Here is a 19,873-nt window from a genome sequence, read left to right on the forward strand (position 1 = left end):
CTATTACACAGAGGCCCTTCTTTGTTTTCTTCTGGGAAGACACATACAGGGAAGCTGAATTAGGCCTTACCCCATGACAGCCAGACTAGCCATGACCTTCCAGGACTAAAGCCTAGCCTTACCATTGCAGACTCCTGCCTCAACAGGCTATGCTCTCCCAGGGAGCCCCACTCTACCTGCCAGTAATCTGCCTACCTCTGGAACTCCCCCTGGACATGTCAATGCATGACTAAAACTCTACTGAAGGATTTGAGTTTTTCCACCAAACCTCTCAGCCCTCTTGTAAATCAATGAATACCAATGATTGCTTGAAGGGAAAGGATATTATCTTACTCTGCATCATAGACACATTTGTCTTAATTCTGGCCCAGCTAGGACTTTGTGTTACACAGTAAATAGAAACATTATTCATAAAGTGATTAGCAGAATTCCTCTATTTAGTAGGCGCTCAAAAATTAATAATGATCATAGTTATGTAGGTAGTAAATTATGGGGAGTTATAAACTTATTCTTTATAATTTTAATTTTTCAAAATGTGTTACAAAATTATGTATTATATAATTAGAAGCAAATTCTGAAAATAATAATAATTTTTAAAAACCCTCTTGACACCTGTTTTCTTCCCCTCCTTTTCATCTAAACTTCTCAGAAGAGTAGTCATATACTCACTATTTCCACTTCCTCAACTTGCTTCTGTCTGGTTTCTGCCCCGACCATTCCTCTAAAATTGCTCTCACCAAAGCCACCAACTATTTCTTAATGTCACTCCCTCAGGAATATTTTGGTGGGCTGGGAAAGGAAGGCATCCTTAGGTAAATGACAATTTCTAGCACCATGAATTTGGGTAGAAGGGAGGGGGAAAGGGAGCAAGAAGTGAGGCAATTTATGTCCAAGCTAAAAGCATGATCCAGAACCAAATTTGAATCCAAGCACTCACCATATCCAATAGTCAAGCAGTCTAGTTGGAAGCCAACTCACCTGAATAGAAGAAAGAGTCCAGAAACAAGCCAACTCCAAATAAGTAATAAGCTGACAAACCAAGGTGGTTCCAGAAGGAAGAGTGCAAGGAGATGGCAGGCCAAGAGGAGTTCCAAACTCAGCAAGTCACTAGCTGCATTTGACTTGGCTTTCCTGGGAATGCCTGATGAAAAGTCTTAACTTACAAAGTCACTTCTCAGAGATGAGAGATGGGCTCCCAGGAGCACTCCTATACTGGATATGTCAACAAAGTGCCTGCCACACCCAACTTCCTCTTCAAGATGAAACTGCCCCACCCACAGCCCCCTGCTCTGAGAAGCAGAGCTAGGTTGTTCTTTACCCAAGGATGACTCCTGATTGGACCAGGGATTGGCTTCTGACATTAGGGCTGTCCCTCTAAAAATCAGGGCTCAAATGGAAGAGATGAATTTGGTGTATCAGATTCTCTTCTTCTAGGATTTGAATTGGGAAACATGGAAATAATGAGGGCAGTTAGTCATGGAAACTGAAGTAAGGGCAGTGGAGAGTAATACAACCCAAATCTATGAGGAAGCAGAACAGTATGATAAGAAAGCAGAATTTATGAATAAGCAGCAATCATGCAATAGAAGAAATACATGGATAGTAAACAGAATTTGTTAGTTGGAATAAGTAGAAGGAAAGAAAACTGCAAAGGGTGGCTCAGAAATAGTACATCAGTGTTATGAAGATCCTGTCATCTGGTTCAACTTTTCTGCTACCCAGACTTACCAAGGCTCCTGTGTAAACCAAGCAACCCCCAACTTCCTGTATTTCCTTGCTAATGTTTGTTGGGCACCTACTATTAGCAAGGCATGGTTCTAGGTGTTTGGGATTGAACAGCAAACAAAATAGGAAAGTAGTTATAACAAACACCTTATTACTTCGAGTAGGGTCTCTGTTTCAAAGGGCCAAATTAAAACAATTCCTCATGCCCTCACTTCTTCCCATAGCCCAGTTGATGAGGTTAGTAGTGGTGTCATAAAGAGTATACTCCCTCTGAGGAAGACAGTTTATGCTTCTCCCTCCTTTGTCATTGGGGTAGTGGCTGGAGAATTAGAAGAGAAAAGCATCAAAGAATCTGAGAGATAGGCCATGGAGGAAGTCAGCTAATACCGATATATGACAGTGAGAGCAGAACAGCTGAATGCCAGCCTTTCAGTTATCTGGGTTGGAAATTTGGCTCTACCACTTACTTATTTGGCAAAGCAATTTTCTCAGAGATAGATTGGAGGTAAACCATATCCTCCTTATTGCATTATTGTGAGGATGAAGTCAGAAGATATAGGCAAAGCATTTAACCCCATAAGTGGCACAGAGTAAGTGCTCAGTAAATGATAGCTGTTGTTGCTGGGGTTCTTATTATTAGCAGTCCTTTAGCTTCCACATTCAGTAGATAGGATGAATACGCTAGGGAAAAATGGGAGGTATCCTATAGGCAAGCCTCTTGAAGTCTGCGACCAGGCAGAACATCATATGCTCATTGAGTTTCCTTCAGGTCCATACACCCCTTCCGAGGTTCTCTCTACTGTAAGGGAAAAAGGACACAAGAAAATGGTAAGGATGAAAACTACTGTTGCACAGAAATGCAGTCCTGGAAGGAGGGAAACAAATTCTGAAAGCAGTCTGCAGCAGTGACAATAACAGCTGCTCTTTGGGAATCCTAGCTTCTCCTCGCTCAAGGTCCAGGTGTTGTCGTGGTAGCATACCAGAATACATGCCGGACAGGGCCACAGCTTGTGTTTTGGTGGCAGAACGGAGAGGTGGCTAAGCTAATGCTGCATTCAGGCCTTCCAGTGGGCTATGCACCACTGTACTCATATAGAGGCCTTCCTAGTATTTTATATCTCTATGTGTTGCTCCCAGTAGATTTGGACCATATGCAGATGTCTGAAAGACAGTTTGGACTGAATGACAAATACTCAAGCCAGAATTTTCCAAGGTTGAGTCTCTCTGCTGCTCCCTTGTACCCAAGGTCTATCTTAAAATATAGACCATCTGCTCTGTGGTTCCTGTTGCTGGATGTGTTGCTTGATAGAACGCCCAAGGCTCATAAGATAAGGCAAGCCACCTTGCATAGCACAAGCTGAGTTTCTAGGTTGGTACTAGCTATTCCAGGCTACTGTGGACTGAGCTCTCTGCAGACTATCATGCATTAGGCCCTCCAGGCCTTGAAGACATCTTGTAAGCCACAGGGATAACATTGGACAGGCTAGGGCTCCTCCTCAGCTGGATGGCCCCCTCCATCATGTTGGAGCACTGGTCCCAACAGGGTAAGGTTAAACTAGAGTTGGCTGGCTAGTGTTGCCACACAGGTTAAGAGGACAGACTCTGGAGCTGGATTACCCACATTTAAATCTTGGCTTCTACTTCTGAGTGACTTTTTTTAACCTGTGTGACCTTAGAAAAATTACTTTATCTCTTTGTCTCAGTTTCTTCAACTCTAAAACAGCAAAAATAATGGTGCTTTGTATGGTGATTATAAGCATTAAATTTGTTAATATAAGTAAAGTCCTTAAAAGAATATCTAGCTCATAGTAAAGGGCCTGCTGGTGCTATAATGGAGCAGAGGTAAAGGGAATCTTGAGTTGTCCAAAAAATAATGTCTAGCTCAGCACATCTTCCAACTTCCTTCTCTTTTTTTTCTTTTTTTAATTCCATTTATTTATTCATGAGAGACAGTGAGAGGCAGAGACACAGGCAGAGGGAGAAGCAGGCTCCATGCAGGGAGCCCGACATGGGACTGGATCCCGGGTCTCCAGGATCTCGCCCAGGCTGAAGGCAGGCGCTAAACCGCTGAGCCACCCGGGCTGCCCATCCTTCTCTTTTTTTCATGAGGTCATTACTAGGTCAGTTGTACAGAAAAGAACAAAATGCTACCAAGCATGTTTTGGAATGTCTAGGTGTCCTCAAGTAACCAGGGGATCTCTTACTCCAGAGTCATAGACACTGGCTACACCAAACTGGAATAGTCTGAAGACTGATTTGGAGGTGCCAATGCCTCAGATATCCCAGGATTGCTGGGCTAGAGGATTATATGAGGCAAAGTTTGTCAGGGTATGTGTGGAGGTGTCTGAGGATATATTAAGACATTGTCCAGGAAGCATAAAAACCTCCTCTAGAAAGTCATGCAGGATACCGATCATTTGGTGCTACCACAGGTCAAGTGGCATCATGATCTCTCCAAACTTTCTGAACACTTCTAGAAAGCCATCTTCCAAATGCAGCTGATAAAAGGCAAACAAGGTTATAGGCTTATTTATAGACTCAGAATGTCTTATTTTAGGGACCTCTAGAGCTGATCCTGGAGCATGAGAAGTCCAGACAGGGTCAGGACCCCAGTAGTCCTAGCAGAGACCTATTTCCTGTCTCTCTTTTTCATAAAGTGCCCCCAGTACCATCTTGGGAGAAGGAAAGGCCCTTCGGATCCCAAGGTCTATGAATTCCTATTGAGTTTCAGATTATGGATGTTGTGGGGTGCATAGGGTTGCCAGGTAAAATATAGGACACTTAGTTGAATTTGAATTTCCAATAAACAACGAATCTTAGTATAAGTATGCCCCAAATGTTGTGTGGCATATACTGATACTAAAAATGTATTTGTTGTTTATCTGAAATTCAAATTCAACTGGGTATTCTATATTTTTATTTAATAAATCTGGTAACACTTGCCGGGGGAAGTGGGGTCAAGAAGGGTGATGGATATGTGCAACCTCCAACTTACGGCAACGAGCAAGAATACTAAAGGATTCTTGTGCCCTCACCTCAGAGAGGTTCATTCAGTTCAAGTCTCTGAGAGTGAGGCAGGTTTGTTTACTCACCCACTCTAATGTTGTAGTTGGCTTGCTCCATGGACAAAAAGGTAAAGAGCCACTCTATAGATCCACTGGAACTTTCTCACAGCCACAGATGCACAGTTGTCCAGCATTCTGCCTTCCGAGCAAAAATGAGAAATCTCATTTAATAAGTGTCTTCTTGTGGCCACATATAAATCTTATATCTCTATATATAGCTGGAGCTGGATTAAAAAGCATGGTAACTGAGGGGGGTGCTCACCTGAAGACAAAAAGCCTGCTCTAACAACAGGCATTGCAAGGTTTGGCAAGGTCTGACCAGCATCCTATGATCTTAAAGCCAGAAGCCCATTGTCAGTAAGTTGCCACATCTGCAGAGCAGATATAGAGGCCACTGTCTGAGACCACAAATCCTCATTTCCTTTCTGGAAGCCAAGTTGCAGAAAATTAGCAAGACACACAGACTTATGAATTGAGGGACAGTGTTCAACCTCACTCTGTCAAGATGGGAGTAGATAGTAACCAAGAGTAGGGACGTGGTGTAAGGTTGGGTTTTCTTAGCTGGGAGAACAGTCCAGAACCTCAGACAAGTACACATATGTACAGAGTCTAAAATCCAGGTCATCAAGACCCAGAAACAAAGAACTACCCAAACAGGTCAAAAAGTCAAAGCAGTCTCTGGAGGCAGAGTTCAAAAAGAGTGAGCCAGCAACAGGTTGATGTTTCCAAAGTCAGCATGTGACTCGCCAACAGTGGTTCATTTTTCATTCCTGGCATCCGAAGTGAGGAATATAGCTGGTAAGAGATACTTCCGTGAAGTTAGACATATTGTCAGGGACTGGGCATAACTGTCAACATCAGTGAACCTTTCCCAGTCCTGCTATTTAACTATTCAGCTGTCCCTAACTATTAGAAACTCTTTTTGGTTCACACTCTATACATATGGCTTCTGAGGCTTTGTAATCTGATTTTCTCCAAGAGCTTCTCTGCCTTCTTCAAGAGCTCTTCTTTCTGATCCTTAAGTACTCATATTCTCAGAGTCTTGCCCTTGACCCATTGCCCTTCTCTTCCTTTCTTTCCATAGCACCTGGATGTTCTCATTTGCCATCATTGTTCCAGCTAAGCATAAGTAGTTGAAATGTAGGTTGGGAAGACAAAGCACCTGGGTCCTTTTTTCCTAGCTGTGAGACTTGAAGGAAATTTTGGGTTTTTTTTTTTTAAGTGTCTTTAGGCCTAGTAGACTTACCTACATTATAAAGATAAAGAACACGAACTAGCTTGAGGACTGTTATGAGAATTAAATAAGAAAATGTATGTAAATTGCTTTGCACAGTGCTTGACATAGTAACTGCTTGATAAACATAATCATAATAGCTATTATTTATTAATACTTATATACTGTTCCATCTTAGATCTTTGTAGCTCCATACTCTCTCAGGAGCCACATCCATATATTCATCTGTCTACTATTGATTTGCATGGTTGTTCCAAAGACACCTCATGTTCATTGGATCAAAACAAATCTGGTCTTTTCTCCTTCTAAGCCTTCTCTCCTTCTCTACTCTCAATTGTTGGCAGTATTATTCATCAGTCACCCAAGATGGAATCCCAGAGTCATTTTTGACTACTGTCTTTCCTAAACATTTATCACTTACCTCTGACCCTCATCATCTCAGTCATTATAATCTGATATTTTGCCTAAACTCTTTCACTTTATATTCTTCCCCACATATTGAATAAAAACCTCTTGAAAAGGTAGCAATTCAAGGCTAAGACCTTGAAGACCTCTGAAGAAGTTCATAACTTTGGTGGCAAAGACAGACTGCTGTGATAGATTATATTATTATTGAGAATATTTGCTGTCCCTGCCTATGAAGCCTATAGGAGGAATATACCTCTTTGCCCCATTGATATCTGGCTTGGCTGTTGATCTACATTGGCCAGTAGAATGTAAGAATATATGACATATGCCGGTTCTGAGTAGTTGTAAGCAATTAAGTAAATACAGAATGAAAGTAAGTAGAATAAAATGGAAGTTGTAAGAGTCATCATATGATTCAATCATTGCTCTTTTCCCTGCTATGACACCACATGTCCCAAATAGGGCCTGCTCCTTTAGCCTAAATTGTGAATGAAAAAGATGAAACAGTGAAGCAATTTATGCTGTACATGCAATATGAACAAGAAATAAATCTTTTTTGTTATTAGGATATTGGGATCATTTGTTACTGCATCATAACCTAGCCTAAATTAACTGATAAAACTCCTTTCCCGATTATTCATAAAGTCTTTGAAGCTAATGTATGATGATATGGAAATCAATGAGTCACAATGATGTGAGACTCAGTGTTCCCCAGCAAAGTAAGAGATCCAGATGTGCTGCCAAGCACTACAGATATTTCATACTTGCATAAGGTACCAAGATTCATCTTTTGGCCAAAGTTCTGATGGGTAAAGTAAATTTTTACCATATTGAAGATGTCAGTAGCTAAAGGAGTTTCCAGAAGGGTCCAACAAAATCAGACTTTAAAAAAAATACATCTTTGGTACTTACATAAGTGGGGGCGGGGGGCGGTTACTAAAACAAGAGCTGACTGAACCAAGAGATATCAGGAATTCAGAGAGTTGCATGCTGAAAGGAAATGGCATTGCTGTGAGCTTATTTATGACCTACTTCAACATATTGGAAGAAATGTCAGCAATTTGGGGGTTGGTGACATCGCTTGACAGAAAAAAACGGCCTCAATTTTCTAACTCTACCACATGCCCTAAATCAGCCTGAGCATTTCTAGGGCACACCTGCTTTGCTTGGCAACAACAACAGTAACAATAACAATAGGTAATAATAAATAATTGCATATATCGAACTGTGTTAACATATTAATAGATGTTTAACAGAGCATTACTTTGCCATTCTATGTGACAAATGTGTATATTAACAGGATCCTTCAAGACTGCTTTCATCAATGCTAAAGCAGTTTCTAAAGTTCAACACGTTGACATTTTGGAACAGATAATTCTTTGTCGTAGGGACCGTCCTGTGCATAGTAGGATGTTCAGTCGCATATCTTGCCTTACCCATTAGATGCCAGTAGCATTACCACAGTTGTGACAACCCAAAATTTCTCCCGATATTGCCAAAATGTCCCAGAGGTGTCTTCACTGCCACAAAGGGACACTCTAGTGGTGGGAAGTTAGAAACCATGGCAGGTTAAACTGAAGATATTTTTGAGTGGACAACCTTTTGATTTACCTAATTAGTTCAGATAGTTAGCACTATGCTTATAAATCAAGTCAATCCTGTCCTAATTCCTAGTAATAGCTATTGATTGAGTACCTACTGTAGATGGTAAATACAACTGGCATAGTCAGTATAACATGGCATAGTCAGTTAAGCACTGGGCTCTGGTGTCCTACGGCCTGGGTTGGAATCCTGGCTCTGCTTTTTGTTTGCTGTGTCACCCAAGGCAGGTTTCTTTATTTCTGCCATTGTATCATTATCTATAAAATGAAATGAAATAGCATATATGGAATAACAGATTTGTTTGAGAATTCCACAAGCCAATGCACATAAGGTGCTTAGAACTGAGAACTGAGTCTAGAATATAAAAAACAGTGTTTACTGTTATTCTTACTTTGCAACTTAGCTGACTTTATCTCCATTTTATGCATCTGGAAGTGAATATTCAGAGAAATCAAGTTCAGAATTGCACAGCTACTAAAGCACATGGCTGGCAAGAAAGAGGAATCATGATTCAAAACTCCAAGATCAGGGCAGCCCGTGTGGATCAGCGGTTTAGTGCCGCCTTCAGTCCTGGGACTCCAGCATCAGGCCCTAGGCTGAAGGCGGGCGCTAAACCACTGAGCCACCCAGGATCTGGAGACCCAGGGCCAAGTCCCACGTCAGGCTCCCTGCAGGGAGCCTGCTTCTCCCTCTGCCTGTGTCTCTGCCTCTCTCTCTCTGTCTCTCATGAATAAATAAATAAAATTAAAAAAAAAAAAAACTCCAAGATCATAGTGTTTCCCACGACACCCCAGCCTGAGTGGAAGACAGTTTAAAAGCCAGGTTAAGGGGCACCTGGGTGGCTCAGTGGTTGAGCGCCTGCTTTCCGCCCAGGGCATGATCCTGGAGTCCGGGGATCGAGCCCACATCAGGCTCCCCTGCATGGAGCCTGCTTCTCCTGTGTCTGTCTGTGTCTCTGCCCCTCTCTGCCTGTCTCTCATGAATAAATAAATAAACTCTTTGGGGGGGGGGGGCGGGGAGCCAGGTTCAACCTGGGAGGAAGAGCTCTTTTTCACCGACAAAAACTGGAACTTACCCTGTTGGCTTCTTATAACAGAAAGACCCACTGAAAAGGAGGTGGAAAAAAGGCCTGTACCAGTGACTAGCGGTGAGAACTTGGGCAAGTCTGTCGAACATCCTGAGGCTGTTTACTCATCTGCAAAATGGACACAAAAACACCTGCTCTACGTTCTTCACGGGTGGTGGTCAGAGCGACGTGAGAAAAAATGCGCAGCAGAGCATTGTGACAGGACACGGTGCTCACGGTGCTCACGGTGCTCCCCCGTCGTGGTCGGGTCCGCAGCGGCTCTGCGCAGACCCGAGCGCGGGAGGCCGGCCCCGGAGCGCACCTCCCCCGCGGCGCGGGCAGCTCTGCCCGGGAGTCGCGCAGGGGCCTCCCCAGGCGCACGCCCCGGGCCCTGGGCGGCGGCGGGCAGTCTGGGAGGCGACCCCAACAGCGATGGGCAGCTGCTGCTTATCTGCAGTTACTCAGCGACCCTGACAGATGAGGTGTCCGTGGCGACCTTCCTGCCTCGATGAGTGTGGGAACTCGGGGCTTCCCAGGGCTGCGAGTTGGGAACGTAAACAAAATGACCCTCGCTGAAGCTGCGCCCCCGCGTGCTCCCTGGGCGCTGCCCTAGCCGAGCGGGAGGCCGGCCGGGGGCCGGGGGCTCTACCTCCGGGCCTGGTGAGGACTCCCCCAAAGCTGGGCACTTCCTGCCAGAAGTTCCATCACTGCCTCTTTTTACCGTCAACACGAGAGTCAGAAATACCTCCACCCCGTGGAAACCCTTCCTTGCCTCCCTGTTGCCCTCAGCAGGTTTATCACTGTACTCCCTAGACTGCTTCCTGGGGAGGCATCTGCAAAGAGCAGGGATTCCCGGTCTCTTCCATGCCTGGGAGGCAGTTTGGGAGAAACGGCCCATCCTGAGCCCCCTTTCCTCCGTCTACAGGGGGCTCGGCCTAGCTACGGGCTCAGCTACGGGCTCTACAGGAGGAACACCTGTGTTTGTTACTCCACACAGGAGTGATTCTGTGGCAAAATGGGAAAGCATTTCAAGTTCCTATTCGTGTCTTCCCACTTTTTTTTCTTAGTGGGCGTCTTCCGCATCTTTATATTGGCTGACATCTGCTCTGCATTTAACGAGTGTGCCAGACACCATAGAGATGCTGAGGATACGTCAGCTGGCAAGGAAGATAAAGTTGACTTCTCATTGCTTACGTTCTAAACAATAGACTAGTATTCCTAAAAGAGGTCAGGGTGCTGGATGCTGATATCAGTAGGTACAAACCGACACCAGGCTCAGAAAAGCCTCCTTGAAGAGATGTTTGGGTTGAACCTGGACACATGACCATTGTTCAGGCGAAGGGGTGAGAAGAGGGGAAAGACAGCAGGAGGACAGAGTATGCGAGGAGGCAGAGGGAAGACAGCATTTGTGGAAGTAAAAATGAATTATGCAGCTGCTTGTGGTCTGTCACTTGGGCCTCTCCCTCCCCCTTAAGCAGTTCTTTCTCCCTAAACACTTTTGCCTACTCACCAACCATAAAACCTGTCATGTAAGCTCTTTGAGGCTCCGCTTTCTTCCTTCTATGATTGCAATCTCAACTGATAATTTCCTAAAATGGTCTTAGAACCTGAAGATTTCAATTTTTAACTGAATTCTACCATTCAACTCTACAACGTGAGCAAATGACTTAGCTTCCCTGAGCTGTGGCTCCTCATCAGTAAACAGGGCCAATAATACTTAATCATGTCTATAGTCATGCTAATAGGAACATTTAATAATGTTTACTTTGTGCCAGCCCCCAGCGCTAAGTGCTTTTTTGCAGTGGATTGCATTTAATCCTCACGAACATCATGAAGTAGGTAATAATTTTATTCCAAAGGACTCTTGGGAGTCTGAGTGTGATCCTAATCATGAATGTGCTCTGTCACCATTAAGGGGTAATGCAAAAATGAAATGCCTTCATCGTGGTGTTTGATAAGTACACATGTAATAAATAAATTCATTTGTATCCGTCTCCTGAGCAAACCAGACAAAAAGCAGTGGCAAGAGTGAAGTGTTGTCATCACGAAATTGCTAATTGCATGTAATGGCAAACCACTGAAGAGAGAATCCCATAGATGTGACCCTGAACCTCCCAAGTTTACAGTCTGATGACCACCATCGCCTGGAACCCATACACAGATACCTGAGTAAAAGCTCAGAATCGGTTCTCGAAGAGACACTGAGGTTGTGTCAAACTTACTGCTCACCAAGAGTAAGGGCTTTTCAGGAGCCTAGATGCACTGGCAGAAATTCATAAGCTTTTTGCAGAACTCAGGGTTGGAGCTGAAGCCAATGGGTCTGAGTCCCTCGGTATTCTCCTTAGTATGTGTGTCTCTACTTCCTTTTACTTTACCACAGCGTTTTCTCACTCCAAACCTCAACAGTGGGACATTCATTATTTATTCCTGGTGTATGCACTGGCATCGTAAGGACAGATTCTTAAACTGTCAGTTTCTCAAACCATGGATGCGTATAACAAACTAACATGAATATGTGTGTGTTTCTGTGTGGGGGTATTTGTGTACATGCTTATGTGTGGCTGAGAGTGGCTTCCTACACTCACACTCTCCCACTTCGCGAGAAGTGGTGCGGGCTCCCCCTGAATGCGGCCAGTGTGGGAGGAGACCTCACACCAAAACAAATGAGGTGAAAGAGAATAACTGTGGTTTGATGCTCTCAGATCAGATGAGAAGCGATGAATAAGAAAGTCAATGAGCTGAAAATGACTTGAATGCAGGCACCGCCTAGGGATTACATACCCTGTAAATGATGTAATGAACACTCGTCTAAACTTCATTAAAGTGCTTTGAGCTTTAATATCCATTTTCCCCTTCCCGATATAGGTAGTCTGTCTTAGAGGTTAAGAGAACATTCTGGGCTCAATACCCAGCTCTATCAGATTCTACTACTCACTAGCTGAAAGACACTGGGCAAATCGCAATATCTCTATGCCTCTATTTCTTCACCTCTGATATGGAGAGAGTACTACCTACCGCATGGCCTTCTTGTAAGGGTAAGGGAAAATAAAATGTGGCCATTGTTTTGCATTCAGTACTTGATGGTATTTTACAGATGACAACACAGATGCCCAGAGAAGTTGGCTTCCTCTTCTAGGTCCCCTTGGTAGTTAGTGGTGGTGCCAGGGGAGCCAGGCATCCCATCCCTGGCCCAGGGCTCTTTCTATTCAAGCACGTGGATTGCCAATCCCATACTGAAATAATTTGCAGGTTACAAGTGATTTTTCATGCATGACTACTTTAATTTGCACTTCTTTGCCAAATCCACACATTAGCAAGCTCAGAACTCTGAAGGAAAGATTTACATAGGACCTCCTGAAAACTAGCTTAGATCTAGGGTGGCCTGAAGGAGACCCAAAGGGTGAGAAACAAAAAGACACCCTGTCACACCCCCCTCTCACTTGTAGACATGTGGGTTATTTACTTTGTGGATTAATGTAACACAATCTTTAATCCCTCCTTGGCTATGCCCTGCCACTTCCCTCCACCATGTGAGGTGTGTGCTCAAGCAATGTGAACTCAACAAAGTAAATCTGCTTTTTACACCTCTCACCCCACCTACATTTTAAAAATGTCAACCCCCCTCAAGCTTTGGAAAACCAGAGAGATAAATGTGTTTTCAATTATCTTTGCTCCCACTATGAAAACAATTGAAAGACAGTGAGACGAGAAGTCAGGAAGCCAGGGCTTTAGTCCAGGTATGACACTGGTTCATCGTGGGCCCTCAGGGAACTTAGGGCAGCTCTTCAGCCTTTGGTTTTTAATCTGTGAAATGAAAAGAAGAAAGGAGCATTTTCAGAGTGCCTACTCTGTGCCAAGGGCCTTCAATTATGTCACCTTATATAGTCCTTTAAAAAAAAAACAAACCCTCTTCTCAATAGGAATTTTTGTCTGTATTTTGCAAATGAGAAAATAAAGGGATGGGGAAGCTAAAAGCTAAATAAATTGCCCTAGGCTCGGATGGCAAAGAGGAACCTGCACTGAAATTTGAAACTAGGACCATCTGATTCCAAACCTTATACTTGTACTACTAGTAATCCGATACAACCTATAATGCTTCTTTTCTATTCCAATATTATGCTCTTTTGATAGCACAGTTTGTCAATAGTTGGCTGAGTTGGTTACAGTGACTCATTCTTTAGGGTCTTATTCTGAAGAGTCAGTGGCCCTGAGGAGATTTACTACATCCCTTATTTGGTCACTCTTACACTAGCTAGCCCTCCTAACATTCTAAGAAGTAGTTTTATTGCCATCAGGAGAAATTTGATGCTTGCCTCCATCTTACATGCCTCTTCCAATAAGGAAAACATTTCCTTGGAAGTCCTTCACTTCTCCTTCCTTGGAAACTTTTTTTTAAAAAATATTTTATTTATTTGTTCATGAGAGACACAGAGAGAGAGGCAGAGACATAGATAGAGGGAGAAGCAAGCTCCTCACGGGACTGGATCCCAGGACCCCGGGATCATGCTCTGAGCCAAAGGCAGACAGACGCTCAACCACTGAGCCACCCAGGTGCCCCACCTTCCTTGGAAACTTAATGTTTATATAGTTGACTTTACCTTCAGTGATGGAAGACTGTTCATTAACAAACCAAAGATATTTCATATTTGTATATTTGAAAGATTCTAACCCATGCAGACTCAGGAGGTAGTATGAAAGATACTTGCTTGCTGAGAAGAGAGATGATGAGAATATTGGTGAGGAAGGAGCCCGGGACATGGAGTAACCAGCTATGCATTGTTGTAGTGGAGATTTGTCCTTTTCCCTCCTCTTCCCAGGTGCCCTGAAGTCCAACTCAAATAACAATATGTTTCAACTGTAACTTCACTGCATAATGACTGGGAGAAGGAAGTAGGGTGGAGTGCATCCCACTGTATGGGAGGAGAGACAGGGACACAAAGTCTTACCTATTCCTTCTGTAGTCAACCATGTAGATCATTGAGCCTAATTCTTTTACATTGTAGTTATGCTCTCTAAAGATAAGGATGATGTTTGTTTTATTTGTTGTGGCATCCTAAGGCTAGCCCAGTGCCTAGCACATAGTTGGTGCTTAATAAATGCGTGTTAAGTAAATGAACGTGACACGAAGGGTCAATAGGGAAGATAATTAGGGGAAGCTAGACCATCGCTGGATTACTAGTTAGCAAACCCACCTAAATCATGTGATATCAGCTCCCTGAGAGCAGTAACCGTGTTTTACTCATTTATGTGTTCCCTAGGATTTTAGGCTTGTGTAATAGGGGCTCAAACATTTCTCTGGAATCAAATCATCTTTAGGGATCCCTCTGATCTTGTCATAAAAACATCCTAGAGAACGATATGGTGGAGGGAGAAGAAAAGGCTAAGTGATTTGAAGTTGAGAGTGGTAATAACAATAACAGTGATCACATAATCAAACTTGATAGTTGGGGGCAGCAAGGACACTCGTGGGAAGGAATGATGCTAGAGCTGATGACAAAGATGTCCAGGGAAGGGCTGTGGTGGCTGGGTCCTCTCTCTGCTGCTCCATGTGTGCCAAAGTAGAGCCCATTCTCATTGGCACTCTAATAAAAGTGATTCCCTGATATAATACTCCACTCCGTAGTGCCCCATCATCTTCCAATGGCCCAAAATATCATAACCCTCGCTCTTCAGTTTATTTTTTCCTTTTCCCTATTCTCACATGCAGCCGCTTCTGGAGTACATGAGTACTAGGATGAATTCCAGCATCTGTCTTCCTGGACCTAGTACAACATCTCTCTTCCTCTCCAGTGAAAACTTCTCACCAAAGGGTCAGGGGGTGGGGGTGGGGAGGTCACTATGACCATGATTCCTGAATATGGCCATACTTAGTGATTCTAAGGTGACTCCCTGTTCTATACTGTGACTGCCATAGTTGGCAATAGTTCTGTTAAAAATGAGTGAAACACACTTTTTAATAGTTAGTGGGGCACCTCCCCTGGTTAAGAGAGCTCAAGAGGGGAAGAACAGAGGACTTAATGATGCTTCATAGATTTCTGGCGGGGAAGGGGGGTCAGCTTAGAGACTGACTTAAAGCCAGTAGGAATAGGAATAAATTAATGGCTTTTGTAGGGGGTGAGTAAGGCTGGGTTAAAGCCCAGTGGGAGCAGTGAACTATGTAGATGAATAAGACAAGCAGGAAATATTCTTGAATGGAGCAAGAATGTAGGAAACATTTGGATGAGGAAACTGAGACAAAATGAAGAAATGCAGAGAGCGTTTAGGCCCATACTGAAGGTTTGGGGACATAATAAGAGCAAATATTATAAAAAATAATAAGAATAATTTTTAAAGAGCAAATATGACCCACCCAGCCCTCTTCTGAGCTCTTTAGATGTATTACTTTATTTAATCTTCACAACCTCTTCGAGGTAGACGTTAGTATTATAGTCACTTTACAGATGAGGAAACCAAGATATAAAACTGTGGAGTAACTTATCCAAGGTTACGTACAAGTAAGTGGTAAAGAAAACTGCAATTTGAAGTTTCAGCTCTATTCTATATTGACATTTACTTAGCAGTCTGTACTAGGTAGTATGCTTTTATCTAGATCTGGGGTGACCCCAGGAGAGCTAAAGAGCTACGGGTGAAGGAAAACATATATATCCTGTCACACCCCCTCCAGTTACTGACTCTGTGAATTGTGACACAATCTTTAATCCCATGGTTTCTTTACTCATATCCTTCCCACAAAATATTTATATCTACACACCGTAAGCATGTATATGGTGTGATATTTAATGTCCTCCTATGTAATCTGCCATCAGTTTTCAAGACCATGTCTCATTCTGTATCTCTAGTTTTTAGCATGGTTTCCATTAGCTCTTCCTGAGAGAAAATGAGCCACTCCTTCCAGTTTACAGACAGTGAAAGTGGTTTGGAGGAAGTCATTGGCTTGAGCAAGGTCACAGGTCAAGTTAGCGGCATTTGGCTTAAATCAGGATCAATAACCTCTGTCTCTCCAGCCTGATCCTTAGAGGGTCTGTCTGTCCTGGGACCTGGGCCACATTCCAAATTGGGTAATCCGGTGCATGCTGCCTGTCTGAAATTCCCCTTGTGGTTTTGCTCACATCTGGTGTTTTTCACTTCTTGTTCTAAACACGTGCTTTGATCCTATTGCTGCTACAGCAGAAAGATGTCCATGGTTCCAAGGAGCATGGTTAATTTAGTGAGAGGTGAAAGATACTCCTCTCAACAGGACTTCTAAAAATAAACAGTATCAGAGCCTCACTATGTCATGCTTGAAGCACTTCCCGGAAACCCCCACATTTGGTGAAGTCTACACAGTCTCCCTGCAGCTCCCAAACCTCTAATGTGCCTGGACTCCCAGCCCCTCAGATTACCTCAAATGCCCAACAAGTCTGAAGTCCCATGCTGTTCTTCCTTTGGGTCATTCTTAGAGTAGACAAGGGTGACACGTGGTTAAATGTCTTCCATAAGCATTCGGCGGTTTTATTTCTCCATCAGTTAATACACATTGGGCTAAGAGCTATGTATATTTACTTCCAGGAAACCTTATCTACAACTAGATTACTTGTTTTATTTATTTTATCAAACTTTGTTACTCATTCTGCCTCTTACCTTATCTTTGTAAGTCTGTTCTTAATTATAAAAGTATTTTTTAAAGGATTTTATTCATGCATTCATGAGAGACACAGAAAGGGAGAAGCAGATTCCCCCGCTGAGCAGGGAGTGTGACGTGGAACTCCATCCTAGGACCCTGAAACCATAACCTGAATCGAAGGTAGACACTTAACTGACTAAGCCACCTAGGCGCGCCAAGAACCGTTGGTTTTGTTTTACTTTCTTTACTTTTGTTTTTTAAAGATTTTATTTATTCATGAGAGACACAGAGAGGCAGGCTCCCTGCAGGGAGCCTGATGTGGGACTCATTCGCAAGACCCTGGGATCACGTCCTGAGCCAAAGGCAGATGCTCAACCACTCAGCCACCCAGGTGTCCCTAAAAGTATTTTTTCCATTACATGAACATTTTTAGGGAAATAGAGAATAAGAAAAAATCCAAAATCCTAGTACTCGTAACACAACCATTATTAATTTATTAATAATTTTGGGTTTTTTCTTCCATGCTATTTTCTTTGTACATGTGTATATATATTTTTTTGTTTTTACATAGCCAGAATCATAATTTACATGCAATTCTTGTGTTCTCTTCTTTTCACTATTTAATATTATATTAAATATATAAAAATATATTATATTAAATATAATATTTAATATATAAGATTCCTTTAATATAATCTGCTACATAACTAGCAGATATAAAATGAAAGGAGGCATGTAGATTTTGGCATTAGGGGTGATGGGGGAGGGCAATCAGTGACCTCCCATAAAGGAAAGGATTGTGAATATCATTCGTGGGGACACAGTTCTTCCCTAGTTGCTGGGGTTTAAGATGGGGATAGGAGGGATGCCTTTGGCTTTCTGCCTTTGGCTCAGGTTGTGATCCTGGGGTCCTGGGATGGAGTTGGGTATTGGGTTCCCCAAAGGGAGCCTGCTTCTCCCTCTGTCTATGTCTCTGCCTCTTTCTCTGTGTCTCTCATGAATAAATAAATAAAATCTTAAAAAGAAAAGATGGGGGTAGGAAAAGGTATAGCTGACCACAAAAAAGCAAAGCAGCCCAGAATTTTTGGAGAGCAAGGGATAATTTGAAGTCACAAATGGCCAGATTCAATTGAATTGAACTCTCCTGTTGAGGTAAGTCAGAGGCAAGGCTAAATGTTCGGGTAGTCTCTGCCTAGACACTCTCCAGAAAAGAACACCTTAACACAGATATGGCCAGAAAGAGAGATGTTTGGGGAACACTGCTCCTCGGGAAAGAATGTTTTCCCATAGGCTATGGGAAGTTATCATATTAAGTTACATTACCCATTCCATTCCTGGAGGGTTTTCAGCGAAGAAATGAGGAGGCAGGGCATCCCTTTATTCTGACCAGAGGGAATTTTTTGGCTTCCTGGCTGTGTTTTCTACTTTCTCGTAGTTCCTCATTCCTTTCCAGTTGCCCCATAAGATTCCCACCCCAAACGAAGAAATGTTACTCCAAACAGATCAAGCTACCCTCATTTAACCAATCTTTCTCCAATCAACCTTCCAATCTCGCTTGCTTTCCGTCGCCTTTCCAGCCAGTGCCCATGTGCCAGCCCCCTCTCCACATCCACACTTACCACACACAGATGCCAGTGCCAAGCAGCATCCACATGCCCTGCTGAGCAGCCAGGGCGAAGCCTTCTTGTAAGAACTGAGCAATCCTCTAAGGAGAGATAGGAGAACACAGGCTATTTACTTCTTTAGAGCTGCTCTCCCTCCTCTAGGGACACCAACTGACCAGCAGCCAGGCATGCTAGGCACCTTACACCTCACAACAATGCTGGAGGATTGGTATGGCTATTTTCAAATTCCAGATCAGGAAACCGAAGCCCAGAAATGTGTCAAACTTTGTTACTCATTCTGCCTCTTACCTTATCTTTGTAAGCCTGTTTCTTAATTATAAAAGTATTTTTCCATTACATGAAAATGTTTAGGGAAATAGAGAATAAGAAAAAAAAATCCAAAATCCTATCACTTGTAACATAACTATTATTAATTTATTAATAATTTTGGGTTTTTTTCTTCCATGTTACTTTCTTTGTACCTGGGCCACATTCTAAATTGGGTAATCCAATACATGCTCCCTGTCTGAAATTCCCCTTCTGGTTTTGCTCACATTTGTAGGGATATAAGAGAACTGAGAAAAAACCCAAAGGTGCAGAGAAAAGTACAAAGCAAAATTACCCATCACCCACCCACCCCATAGAGCCACTGTTTGCTTTTTTTATATACTTCTTTTCATTGTGTGTGTGTGTGAGAGAGAGAGAGAGAGAGAGTGAGAGAGAGAGAGAGAGAGAGAGAGAGAGAATAATCTATGACATATATGGGGTTTGTTCTGTTTTACAAAATTGGGATCATACTACTTTTATTAGTTTGCTAGGGCTGCCACAACACAGTAATGCACCACAAATGGAGTGGCTTAAACAATAGGAATTGATTATCTCCAGTTCTGGAAGCTAGAAGTCTGAGATCAAGGTGTCTACTGGATTGGTTCTCCTGAGGGCTGCGAGGGAGAACATGTTCCAGGCCCCTCTCCTGGCCTCAGGTGGTTTTTCTGGCCATCTTTGCCATTCCTTGGCTTCTGCTGCATTGTTGCAATATCTGCCTTCATCTTCAGCTGCTGTTCTGTCTGCATGCATTCCTCTCTCTCCACATGACCTTATTTTTATAAGGACAACAGTTGTATTGGATTAGGGACCCACCCTACTCCATCATGACCTCATCTTAACTTCAATAATTATATTTACAGAGACCCTATTTCTTTTTTTTAAAGATTTTTATTTATTCATGAGAGACAGAGAGAGAGAGAGAGAGAGAGAGAGGCAGAGACACAGGCAGAGGGAGAAGAAGACTCCCTGTGGGGACCCTGATGCAGGACTCAATCCCAGGACCCCGGGGTCACAACCTGAGCCAAAGGCAGACGCTCAACCACTGAGCCACCCAGGTGCCCCTACAGGGCCCTATTTCTAAATAAGGTCTCACTCCGGGGTGCTGGGGGTTAGGACTCTAACATATGAAGTGGGGTGGGAGAACACAGTTCAAACCTTAACAACTATTAATACAATATTTCAACTCTATTGTTTTTTATCAGTTCCTTTTCTGTTGTGATCATTTTTCTGTGCCAGGTA

General features: G+C 43.1%; 1 long non-coding RNA gene across 1 annotated transcript; it reads right to left on the reverse strand.

Moving 5' to 3' along the window:
* Positions 1-12,360: 12,360 nt before the first annotated feature.
* LOC140599836 (uncharacterized) lies at positions 12,361-18,433 on the reverse strand. The gene is made up of 2 exons (XR_012002821.1): positions 18,323-18,433; positions 12,361-12,904 (listed from the first exon to the last, which is right to left on the reverse strand). It is a non-coding gene; the product is annotated as an uncharacterized lncRNA (long non-coding RNA).
* Between the last annotated feature and the right edge of the window lie 1,440 nt (positions 18,434-19,873).

This window comes from Vulpes vulpes, chromosome 8 (assembly GCF_048418805.1).
Source record: "Vulpes vulpes isolate BD-2025 chromosome 8, VulVul3, whole genome shotgun sequence".
Taxonomy (NCBI): domain Eukaryota; kingdom Metazoa; phylum Chordata; class Mammalia; order Carnivora; family Canidae; genus Vulpes; species Vulpes vulpes.